At 30.0% G+C, this 10322-nt stretch overlaps 1 long non-coding RNA gene across 1 annotated transcript; it reads right to left on the minus strand.

Moving 5' to 3' along the window:
* Positions 1–1599: 1599 nt before the first annotated feature.
* Positions 1600–3730, minus strand: LOC149957614 (uncharacterized). The gene is made up of 4 exons (XR_016478249.1): positions 3430–3730; positions 2791–2861; positions 1799–2021; positions 1600–1732 (listed from the first exon to the last, which is right to left on the minus strand). It is a non-coding gene; the product is annotated as an uncharacterized LOC149957614 (long non-coding RNA).
* Positions 3731–10322: the final 6592 nt, after the last annotated feature.

A 10322-nucleotide genomic window follows, 5' to 3' on the forward strand; every position in this document is an offset into this window, starting at 1 on the left:
ATTAAGGGGCGTGGCTTCTTAAGATTATAACTCGACTTGAAAAGGAGCTACGACTCGAAAGCTCACCATGTGTATATTTTTTACGTACCTAATTCCATATTTTAAACCAGTCATGAAGTATCTCGTATTTTATAATAATATTATTTATAAAATGTTATTCCCAACCATGACTTCCAAAAAAATATTTTAAGCGAATGATTATAGAAATTTAATATTAGCCACTTCAAAGAGAGCTCTGCTCAAATAGCCGTATCAGTCGTTAAAAACAAAATCATCCGCTAACACGGGCTCCGCCTTATTTAACACAATCCAAGGGATTTGTGTCTTGGTTTCGCATACAGTGTAGCCGATGCCGCCGTGTCGCACATAACTCTTTACCAGTTAATTTTATAAATTTCAATGATATCTAGCCCAAGAAGTTAATCATTTTTCTATTTCAGTGGCTTTTAGGCGATTTTCGAATTAAAATCCACGTAATTTTTTTAAATTAAGAGCGACTTGGTTGAAGAATTAATTTTAGTTAGTACTGATCATTTCTGAACTACGCTTTCGGTTGCATTAAGAAATTTTAATTTAAAGGGAGATTTCTTTCCAATTCGAGGGATCCCACAACCCGCTTACGCACTATTGCCATATTTGAATTTCGTGCTAATTGATACAGGCGCCCTCTAACTCGGTCGAGTTTCGTTACCTTATTTCCAGTACCAGATAAGTCTAAAATTCATTTTCGATAAAATTCCATTTGGGTTTATTAAGTTAAATTTAATATTTAAAATATAGTTAATACATCGGGACCACTTGTTTTTACTATCAGTTCATATTCCAAACATTTATAAGCTATGTTATTCCTGGATTCAGAAATATGAAATACGGTGATTCAAGTTAAATGTGAAAGTTCAATATCCCTTTAAGACTGAGATTTAAACGCGCTAGCAATCATTGCTTTAGAGTCACCGCAATATGTTGACTTTTTTTCTAATTCGCAAAAAACTTTCATCTACGCGTAAATTATCGTATCTCCAATCATGCACAATTCTATGACCTCTCGACGCTAATATTTAGGGTGAAGCAAAAAAAACTCATCCTCTTGAGAGATAATTTTTTACCTTAAAAATTAAATTACGGATAATTTTCATGTTTTCGTTCGTTACTATTTCTTTAATAACTTTAAAAGTTCGAATCCGTTTTGCAAACTAAATATGGTTTCTTAGTATGGTCACACGTCGAACCAGCGTAGGTGCGAAATAATTTATTCATTATCTCGTTACGTAATTTTGAAGGGATTTTTCTATTTTTGACATTTCTAGTGCCCAAATGGTTCTAGGGCATAATTTTCTTCGCATTTAACTTTCGTGGAGGGATTCTTTCCAAAAAAAAACCCCCATTCGGATACTACCTAAAATAGAAACCAAATGGCTGACAAGAGAAAACGCCCAGAAACGTTTGACCGAGACTGTACATGTTTAGGGATATTAATATTTATTTCTTAAGATATATATTATACAATTTCGTACAACTTATTGTACGCAATAGAGCCAGCACAATTTGCTTGATCTCTAAGTATTAATAAACGACGTATCGGTTTTATAAAATCGGGAAATAACATTTATTTATCATTTTAATTACATTTAATCTCAGACAACGCTACAAATAATTCGTTGCAGTTTTCATTAGTTTAAATTAAAATTATTTAAATACGAAACCACCCGTTTTGTTGACCAGAAAGCGTGATCTGTTAAAGAAATTAGCATGATTAGGAACGCTTGAAAAATGAGAGTTATTTTCTAAGTTTAACTACCTTTTTCTTTTGGTTTGAATTATTAATTAAGCCTAGTTAATTAACGAATTCTTTCACCAAATTTCATAATAGTTATGTTTGGTCTTTTCAATGGAGCAATGACAGCGCAAGTGAAAGGGCCCGCTGCAGTGACCGCTGTGATGACCAATAGAGCGGCAATATTTGTCACATTTTGATTGGCTGGGGCAAACGACGGCAGGAGTGGCTTCTGACACTTCAATCACTGAAAATTTCAAAATTTAAATTAAAGCAAGTGTTGGCTCAATAGATGTCGCTAGCGTCGATATGAAAAAGGTGGTACTTAAAGGTACCCCTCGCGTTGATTGCATCGTTTGTAAACTGACCAATAACATAAATTATAGCAACTATAAACAATATTTTTACATGGGATACATAATTTAGGTTAAAGTCCACCAAATAGAGTACAAGTTGTCTACAATGGCTCTCTGACGAATTTATCATTTGGCTATTTTAAATCTTAGCTTTCTTTGCCATAAATAGATGGCACCACACTCTCTCGAAGAATCGGATAGATTTATGGCCAGCTCTAAGAACAGGGGCCTTTTCATAATACAGGTGGCAATGATAGAGCAGACAGTTGATTTAAAAATTTAAGCATTTGGCATTATGCCCTCTACCGGATAGTACAATAGATGGCCCCTCGTCTAATATAGAGCCAAGCGCCGCCGATTCAACGCCGCGCCGCCGTAGCCGATATTTTATGTTCAAGGTTAAAATTGATAAGAATCACTTAAAAGGGGAAAATTACTGAAATCTGGGATATCTAGGGCCTGTACTTCTTTGTAATTGGACGTATCATAACCCTACAGGTCAGAGAGTACTTAAAATCGGTAAAATAATATGATACTTAAAAATAATTTTATTATATCAAATAGTTGGTCACATTAAATTACTATCTCTTAAATTTAAAAACATCTTCACTCACCCACTAATCCTTCAAATATTAATATTATTTTAATTATGACGCTTACCAATGGATGAAAATACCAAAACGGCCATAAGCAGGATCACAGATCGATTCATATTTACTTTGATATTTTATCTGAAATAAGACGAAATAATAATTTTAAAAAATGATTCAAATTATTTGAAGAAACCAAGAAAGTTTTAGTATTGAAATTAAAGAATTTTTTTTTAATACTTTTAATATAAAGAAAAAAAAATTAATATTTTTAATATAAAGAAAGAAAATTTTAATATTTTTAATAAAAAGAACGAAAATTTTAATGTTTAAAATATTGAATGAAAATTCTAATGTTTAAAATATTGAAATAAAATTCTAATGTTTTTAATATAAAGAAAGAAAATTTTAATATTTTGAATATAAAGAAAGAAAATTTTAATATTTTTAATATAAAGAAGGAAAATTTTAAAGTTTAAAATAATGAAAGGAAATTCTTAGGTTTTTAATAGAAAGAAAGAAAATTTTAATATTGGGATAAAGAATGAAAAAGTTCACGTTTAATATAGGAACGAAATTTTCAAATAAAATTTGGAAATAAAAATAATTAAAAATAAATAATTTTTTACTATAAATAAATTTAAATTTAAAATGAATAAATAACTACTGTATGAAACAATATTCCTTAGATTTAAAAGGTCGTACTTACAGAAATAGCCAAAATTCCGTGAAAGCCTTTCGTTGACGAGGACTTTATTAAAAATGAGCGAGAGGCAGCACGTGCCTTCGAGTATACCCACAAGAACGATTCCTGTTCAAGTCGTTTTTCCTCTTTCACCGTCTTGCGCAATGTACGCCCAATTTCAACCCGAACTTCCCTCAGCCATTAATGCGTTGAAAAACATTGCGTAATCATAAAAACAAGTTTCTTATATGATGAAATATTATCAAATATAAGTAACTGGTTTAGATTTCCATCTCATTCTTTTGATTCGTTATTTCAAGCCTCGTGTGAATTTGTGTTTAGATAAATAAAACGTGTTTTTATAAGATTTGATCTACGATTTTGGAGGTTACAGAATTCGAATAGAATGGATTAATTTCAATGAAACTCTCACGCGACTAAAGACAATTAACCCTTGAAACCGGCAGCACTTGGAAACTTGTTTGTTACTTTTCTTACGGATGATGCCACCAATTCACGTTTTAAGCAAATCCATTCCAGCAATAGTTAATGAACGGGTGTTCGGAAAGAAAATCGAAACGGAGAGATCCCTATTTCGGGCCAGTGACATCCATGGTCGGATTTTCAAGCGAGCGATTTACGGGATAGCTACGTGTGTCCTGATCTATGTCAGTCTTTCATTATCACATGCTCGATAAATCAGCTGGTAGCCTCGACGTTATTGTATAGATTTTTAATTGTTGTAATAATTTAATACTAATATAATTTAAGATTATATTCAACCTTTAATTAAAAATTAGCACTACATCTTTATGTTTTATAAATTTATCAGGAATAGAGCTTTTAGAGGGCAAACTTAAAGGTAATTGCGCGTTAATCACAGGTATAACACTGACTCTTTTACAGCTTCATTTATTTCAGTGGACAGAAGTTTTAAAGTTGGAATGGCATTCGTTTTTAACCTCTTCCTGGTTTCTCATTAAGTAGCTCTGCTCTGAGGTCTCTTTCAAAATCTTCTGGGGAAAAATGTTGCGAACATACGCTACCATATTTTGGATTTATCTCTTTTAACATTGCATCTTTCGCATCTTGCTAACCATATAACACGTAAATTTTCAGCAGAAGGGAACCTATGTGATGATATTTCTGTTTCTGATTTGAAATAATTCCAGCACATTTTCTGGGGGGCACAGCTACAGTAAAATGAGTACACATTTAGCCAAATTATTAAGCAATGGGACAACCATGTTTATCAAATTGTAAAATGATATTTTACCGTCATTAAATTTTTCAAAAAGCTTAAGCCAGTTGTAGAGATTACTCAACTGCTAAACCTAAAACCCAGGCCTCGAGAGTTGTACAAGCAATTAAGGCAGTTGACATTTAAAAGAAAATGATTTGATGAAAAAACCTATACGTAATATATAAAAAAAATGAAAAAAGGCGCCGTAGTTGTTGAAAAAGTTATTGTAATTTAAATACTTACTTATGCTTTTTTGGAATTGGAATCAGCCAGTCGGTAATTTTGGTTTGAAGGGAATGACTGACTCGGCTATTTAGCCAGCCGGCACTAAGTTTTGTTAAATACAGCCCAATAAACAAAATAAAAATTATTTTCCTTCGGTCTGTTAACTAAAAATATATTTAAAAAAATTATACTGTTTAATAAAGTTTCTAAAACTATAACCAAACGCTGACACCGTTATATAAGTTAAATACTTAAAGAATTGGAAATCAAATCCAGTATATGGCTTGCGTATAGCCAAATTGGGCTACTTAAACCTCAAGGTGGAAACCTAGCAAATGGAATTTGGCCGTTTGTACTTGCGCCTGCGCAGCTACTTTAAGCAATACCTCTGTCGGAGCGTCATGTTTCTTTACTTCTCGCCAGTGGCGTCACCAGATTAGGGGAAACACAGCTTTCTTCCCCCATCCCGCGCGGCTTTAGACATTTACCTTCCCGCACCTCTTTCAAAAGCAAAGTACGTTTGAGTACTTATCTTGATCAGCGTCCATATAAAGTCTAACATAAATAGCGTAAGAGCTCAGTTGGTTGAGTTAAGCCTCGCTTTTCAATCGTTTTAGAATTTTGAATTTAAACTAATTTTTTGTTTTAAAACTTAACGTTTATCGTTATTATACCTAAAATATTTATATAGAATGGTAGGAACAAGGCACTGTCTTTATCCCGGTTTTAAAAACGATACTAGACAGAACTATAAAACTCTCATGCAAGGAGTATTCTTTGTTAGATTTATTTATTTAAAAATTAAATATAATATATATCGAGTCGAAACGTGCGTAGCGCGCAAATTAAATATTTAAAACTGTGCAATAGTGGATTTTAATTTAAAACTTATAATATATATATTTAAATATATATATAGTAAATTAAATTTAAACTATTTTAAAATCGTAAAAGAAAGTGCATCAGCAGACGACGCTTTTTCATTGGTCTCCGCATTCCAAAAACTAGCCAATGGAAACTGTACACAAGAAAATCCACGACTTTTGACGGGTTGCGTTCTCCTTGTGTGGGGTGGTGTGTTTGTTGCTCCTAGGTCTAAGTAACTATTTTATTATAATGTTAATAATCGTAATACATTATTAAATGTTCTTAGTGCATTTCCTATTCTAGAAACTCAAGCAACCAATACAACTGTTCGTTTGGTGAAATATCCGAAATCCTAGATTATCCCATACGAAACTGTTAAAATTGTTTTCAGATTCAATTTAAGAATTTTTATACATATATAATTTTAAAGTGTTAATTTAAATTTTGTAAATAATTTTTGAAATGTAGTGTATGATTATTTAAACAGCGTAAAATTTCAATGTTGTCTATAATTTGAAATATAATCTCTATTTTCTTGGAAAAAACTGATACGTGTATTTAGTATTTTACCTGAAGTCTCCGCGGGCTAACTTGCCTGAATATGTCTCGTACAGTCAACTACTATCTGTCGTTCATCTATTACCACTACGTTTGTGATATGATCACACTCTTGAAATTGACCAGGTCAGAGACATTCAATCTTAGCGATTACATGACATTTAGTGCCCGGCAGTCTTGCCGTACGTACTATGTAAAGTTTTTCCGATGTTTGGCTTTAGAAAATTCATTTTTTTATCCGGAGTGCTCGTACTTGGAACTCGTTGGCCTGCCGACACACAGTGGGGCAAACTGAGCCCAAACCTGGTCAAAATTAATATCTCAAAAACCGTTTCCTGTACTAATTTCAAATTTTTGTGACACTTAACACGTGTTGGGGGAAAATTAAAAAGGATAACATCGATGACCTTGAGACATGTCTTCAAGGTCATTGAAAAATCATCTCGAGAATCGTTAGATTTAGAAACTTCGTTCCAATTAGAAAGTTGTTCCTCATCATATTTTATGTCTAAATAATGTTGGTCCGAATTCATTTGATCAATTGAAAGTCGAAAAACAAGTTGGTCATCAAGTAAGTTTCTAAATCTAATGGTACTCGAGATAATTTTTCAATGACCTTGAAGAAACGGTTCAAGGTCATCGATCTTATCATTTTTAATTACCCCAACACATATTAATTGCCACAAAAATTTTAAATTAGCACAGGAAACGGTTTTGATATTATCGCCATGGATCGTTTTTAAATTGGACACCCTTTTTAATTTCAAATATCTTTTGAAAATATGTAAAAAAAAAAGAAAATACGCAAATTTTGGCCAAAATTTTAATCGATATTGTGATAAATAATGAACATTAATGAACTTAAATCAAAAATTGTTACTTAATCTACCTGAATTCATAACTAAAAGTCACATTAATTCTAAAAGGAATATATTAGATTAAGACCTTTAACGTCGTTTTCCAGAATTCACACTATATGAACTACGTGGCTTTGTATAATAGTTTCATAACTCTAAAATATCTATATCTACTTGGTATTGATGGTTAAAAAACTGAAGACTGCAGAAAAAAATATCATTACCTTTTAAATCCAGCCTGAATGTATACCAAAAACTATGCCAAAACTCCTACTTAAAATTTCTAAAGAAAAATCTACTACTTCTAAGGAGCCTGGTGGAGAATAAAATTTTGCAGTCAAAAATCAAACACCGGTAAAGTGTGCGGTGGTTTATAAACAAATATTATAAATTAAAATAAAATTCATACGCGCGATTTATTTTTTTGACTTTTGGCCAGGTTTGTGCGACATCAGAAAGAATGAACGATTAATTTATTATTTGAAATGAACAATTAATTTATTATTTGAAAAGAACGATTAATTTATTATTTGAAATGAACGATTAATTTATTATTTGAAATGAACGATTAATTTATTATTTGAAATGAACGATTAATTTATTATTTGAAATGAACAATTAATTTATTATTTGAAAAGAACGATTAATTTATTATTTGAAATGAACGATTAATTTATTATTTGAAATGAACAATTAATTTATTATTTGAAAAGAACGATTAATTTATTATTTGAAATGAACGATTAATTTATTATTTGAAATAAACGATTAATTTATTATTTGAAATAAACGATTAATTTACTATTTTAAATAAACGATTAATTTTCTATTTTAAATAAACGATTAATTTATTATTTTAAATAAAAGATTAATTTATTATTTGAAATAGACTATTAATTTATTATTTGAAATAAACAATTAATTTATTATTTGTAACAATTAATTTATTATTTGCAACAATTAATTTATTACTTGTAACAATTAATTTACTATTTTTAACAATTAATTTATTACTTGTAACAATTAATTTATTATTTGTAGCAATTAATTTATTATTTGTAACAATTAATTTATTATTTGTAACAATTAATTTATTATTTGTAACAATTAATTTACTATTTGTAACAATTAATTTATTATTTGTAACAATTAATTTATTATTTGTAACAATTAATTTATTATTTGTAACAATTAATTTACTATTTGTAACAATTAATTTATTATTTGTAACAATTAATTTATTATTTGTAATAAACAATTTATTATTTGAAATAAATAATTTAAAATTTACTTAACATATCATTAGGCTCTAAATAGACTCTTGGAAATTGTAATTCAAATTTAAAATTATTATTCTTACCTAATTCAACGGTCAAAATTAGTTTATGTTTAAAGTCTGGATGAGGGTTTATATACCTCCAGAATGAAAGCTGTTTGCGTACCTTTGACTGTTGAACCTTCTCCTGTAAATTAAGCAGAATTTGCTTAGTAGCATTCCTCAGCAACAATTTGGGAACATTTTATGTAATTTTCTATGTGTTTGTGTGTGTGTCTGTCTGCTGTTCGCAGATCCCGGGCAAATTGTAATCACCGCGCACTATGTTTTATAAACCCGTTTTTGCGACCAAAACTCTAGATGGCATATAGAAAAATTATTTTTATAAAATTAGTTTCTTTGTAAAATTAGACATTTTTGAAATCTAAAATTATTTTTATACGCCACCTAGCGGACAAGTTAGCCTTGTGATACTTTTTTGAGCAAATCAAGCATCGAAATTAGTTATGAATTAGTTCCATATCTTATATAAAAAATGTAATTGCATTATGTCCTTTACTTTTGAAGTTATCGAACAAAAACCACTGAAAAATGCACCAAATCCGCCATTTTAGTTTGGGTTTTACTTGAGAACCCGCAGGCTAATTTCGATTTCGTTTTTTGAAATTGATAGAAAACAAGTGATATTACTATAATATTTTGAAAAAACTTTGCGATCTCTGACGCAGTAGCGGCAATTGCTTTTAATTTTCAGTAAAACAATTTCTGGTAAATAGCACAAATATAGCCAGAAATTGGGCTATTTATGGGCTAGAAACTAAAATAGTTGGCGAAAAATTAAAGCATAAAAATTAAGAACCATATTGTCCTAATTACGGATAAATGACCAACGGTTTTCACTTACATCATTGTTAAAGAGATATATGTGAACTTGCGACGATACCACTAAGATGTTAAACTAAAATAGAAAGTAAGTTCCCGTCGGAATGTTTATATCATTTATATTATAACCATTTAAACTTACAAAATTAAAATTTGCAATATAATAATGAATGATAAATGACGCCGTCCAGTTGATGTATAAAAATCTAACTAATATATAATACAGTTGATAAGATGAAGTAGAACATGTTAAAAATCCAAAAAGTTAAATTTTCCTTAGTTTTTTTATTAAAAATGTATATATATATTTATATATATATATATATATATATATATATATTTATATATATATATATATATATATATATATATATATATATATATATATATATATATATATATATATATATAAGACCAAAAGTATAGGGTTTAAATCGACTATCAAACGGTTATTTGAGATTATTAGACAATGTTTTTCAATGACACTACAAACTTTAAAACGGAACTGTTTTGAAATAAATATATAGTCTTTCTATCCTTAATACGTTTTGACTGTGAAAATAGTTGTCCTGACTATTACTTACCAGCTCTTTAACCCCAACTATTTCCATTTGTGAAACATTTTTATAGTCAATTTGTTATGGCTAAATTTATACCACTCTGTGAATTGATGAAAAACCTTCTGGAATCCTAACACACTGATTCAGTACTAGCCAGAATTGGTCTATTTATATATATAGAGAATGTTTACATTCCGTCAGTCACGACTCATCATGAACCATGCAGGGGAATAAACTAAAGGGGGGAGGAAATGTAAAAGGAGGTTTTCTTATTTAATGCGTCACGCGGAAATACGTATATTACGTCAATCGCGTCAAGAGAACGTAATATTTAGGGAGCCAATTGAATTTCAAGGGGAGGGGCCAGCTTCTTATCCTAGAGCCGCAACGGGAGTGAAGATAAAAATCGACGGAATATAAACATTCTCTCGATATATAAATAGATCAAT

The sequence above is a fragment of the Leiobunum rupestre genome, chromosome 2 (genome assembly GCF_980474605.1).
Source record: "Leiobunum rupestre chromosome 2, qqLeiRupe1.1.hap1, whole genome shotgun sequence".
Taxonomy (NCBI): Eukaryota; Metazoa; Arthropoda; class Arachnida; order Opiliones; family Sclerosomatidae; genus Leiobunum; species Leiobunum rupestre.